Source organism: Haliaeetus leucocephalus, unplaced genomic scaffold (genome assembly GCF_000737465.1).
Source record: "Haliaeetus leucocephalus isolate CR32 unplaced genomic scaffold, Haliaeetus_leucocephalus-4.0 Scaffold21, whole genome shotgun sequence".
NCBI lineage: Eukaryota > Metazoa > Chordata > Aves > Accipitriformes > Accipitridae > Haliaeetus > Haliaeetus leucocephalus.
The window spans coordinates 1,256,151-1,259,118 of NW_010972457.1; positions in this window are offsets into that span (position 1 = coordinate 1,256,151).

Here is a 2,968-nt window from a genome sequence, read left to right on the forward strand (position 1 = left end):
GCCATGGCGACGGGGGCGGGCGGCGCTGAGGGCGGGCCGGCCGGCCGGCCTACCCCCCCGCCGCCTTCCCCGAGCCCGGCGTCCTCAGGCCCCGCCGCCCTCTGGAGGCCGCCCCGGGGCGAGGCGCCTCTGCCTTCGGTCTCTGCGAGGCGGCCGGTCGCCGAGGCGTGAGGAGCAAGCCCGGCGATTCCTCTCTGGCAGGGTCCTGCAAGCCAGGTGAGCCGCAAAGTCCGATTTAGGCCGTGACAAATGTGGAAGCGGGGAGAAGTCAGCTCAGCTGGAGGTGTTCGGCATTAACGGAGAGCGTTTGCGCGCTTTCTTGGAGCTCAGATGAGCTCACCTCAAGCGGGAGCGTCTCTCGAAGCTTCTGAAGTTGGCAAGCAAAGAATCAGTGACAATATCATATCGATACTTAAAGGGAGGTTTGTGGGCAGTCTCTTAGATGATGGATGAGCGCTTGCAGCGAGCGGGCTTTTTTTCTTTCAGGACCTCTGATCTTCTCCGACATCCTTCAGGACTTTTGAGCAATGGAAAAGAGCAAGTAGGAAAGACTAGACTTAATCTCTGGGTGAGTGACATAACGTGGAGGCTTTTGGTTTGTGGAAAATTTTGTCGCTTTCTGTTGATGAGAGCCTGCTGCTTAATTTACTGTAACAAAGGAACTGTTCTTCTAAGGGACTGATCGGCCAGGGAGTCTGGGAGCTTATAAGAAATGGAAATAGTGAGAGGGAACCAACGAGCTCTTGGTAAGTGCAAATGAAAATGATAAGAGAAATCATAATCGGGATGCTAAAGAACACAGAGAGCAGAGATTTTTCAGTAGCCTCTTTTTTACTGTTGGAAACTTGACACCAGCAGAAGAGGTCATTCTTTAGCACAGATTTGACCTAGTTTTTATTGCTAAAACTGGTTGGAAAACTGGAATGTCAAAATCAATTGTTATAATCTATTTTGGAAGGATCAAGTGGACAGAAAGCACTTCAAAAATGGCATTACCTGTTTCTGAGTTGATGGCAATTGGAAGCAAATGATCTTGAATGTTTACGGGTCAATGTTCTAACGGATAAGTCAGAAGTTGACAGGGTACTTAGCTGATATCAAATCACACTAGAGAACAGCATGACCTATGCCTTACCCACCTACAACATATAGGGAAAATACTGCTGTACTGCAGTGAATTTCAATCTGAATGACATGCTGGAGGTCTCATGCTGCCAGTGTTAAAATGTACTTGGAATTTCAAAATATTTTAAATGTCAATTTCCTAACTCAAAAAGTGTTGCATCCAACACAGGGGAATTCTATATTAGACCTCATCTTGTCAGATGAAAAGGAATTGATCACAGAACTAAAAATTAGCCATAGCTTAGGTATAACTGATAATGATTTGATCACATTTGTTATGTGCAAACAGAATTAAGTCCAAACCAATAATATGTATACTTAATGCTTCGAAAGGGCTAATTTTGTAAAGGTGAATACTATTATATGGTAAATCTGCTGGGAGAAAGAATTTAATCTGAAATGGGAGAATGATAATTGGAAACCGTTTAAGCATGTTAGCCCAGATACCCACAAAGCCATAATCCCACAACTAAGGAATACATTTGCTGAAAAGCTAGGGTGGTTTACAAGGAGAACATCTATGAAACAGAAGAAAGAATGTGGTATCATACATGTACACTGGAAGCTAGGAATTGTAAAAAATTACTGTGGGAAGTAAAAGTTTATAAGGGAAATATACATATGGTCAACAGAGTTAAAATGAGGAAAATGAAAGTTTTTTTCAAGTGTAGAATATAGGAAATTATCTGAATAGTGAACGACCCTATTAAAGGATGAAGATGTCAGCTTTAACCATAATTAGTGACAAACTTGGAATGTTAAAACATATACATATTTATTCTGTGCATTTGGGAAGATGGCAGCTGATGTAGTTATTTTGTATGGTATTGAAGAGTTGTTTTCTATTCAAATGATAATGTAGGAGGATGGTTCAATTTCAGTCATTAAAAGAAAACTGGCATTAGAGAGTTTGGAATGAATATGTCAAGAAGTTATGTGCACTATCAGTGTTCATATTCAGAAGTTCTTGGAACACCAAGACATTTACATAAAGAGGGTAAAGCTAGTATTGTTCTTATACTGTAAAAGAATAAATGGCATAATAGTAGTTTACCAATGTGACATTGGTCACAGGCAAGATACGGAGTAGCCAATATAAAACTCAGTTAACAAAGAATTTTAAAGAAGACAGATAATTCCAATTAACATGGGCTTCTGCTAAAAAAAAATATATATCTTGGCAGAAAAGTAGAGCTTGGCAAACAGACTTTGTTTTCTTAATGAGGCTGCAGGTTTCACATATTGATGTAATTTAATTAGACTTCAGTAAAGCATTTGACTTACTATCGTATGGCTTTTTGGATGAAGCACTTCAATGACACAATTATTTGTAACCTATACATAAACTTAAAAAAGAAAACTTGTAAAAACTAAAAAGATAAACCAGCAGATTTCAAATTACTGGTAGTACTCTGGAATGATATCTGAAGTTCTTCACAAGCAGCCATTTTACATCACGGCTATGTCTTCTGTGTTAAGCATATATAATTCATTTGACTTGGAAGCAAAGTAAGGATTTTTTAATGGAGATGTGTTCGAAGGATCCTGTGTGCCAAACAATACGTAACTTAGAGAGGACACGTTTTAGCAAAGAATCAAAGGTAGTCTACACCTATATAGTAATATGAAGAAGCAGTAGCCTTTCTGTGGTTAAGGATGAAACCAACTCCTATTACAATGCTGTGTTGTAGCACCAATGTCATTGGTCTAGAAATGTTTGGCTTGCAAGTCCTGAAGGGAAAGGGTGTCTGTCCATGTTAAAAAAAACAAATTTCAATTGCTAACACTTTTTGTCCCTGTCATCGGGGTAGGTCTTCTTCCAACTCTGTAAGCAATGATAATG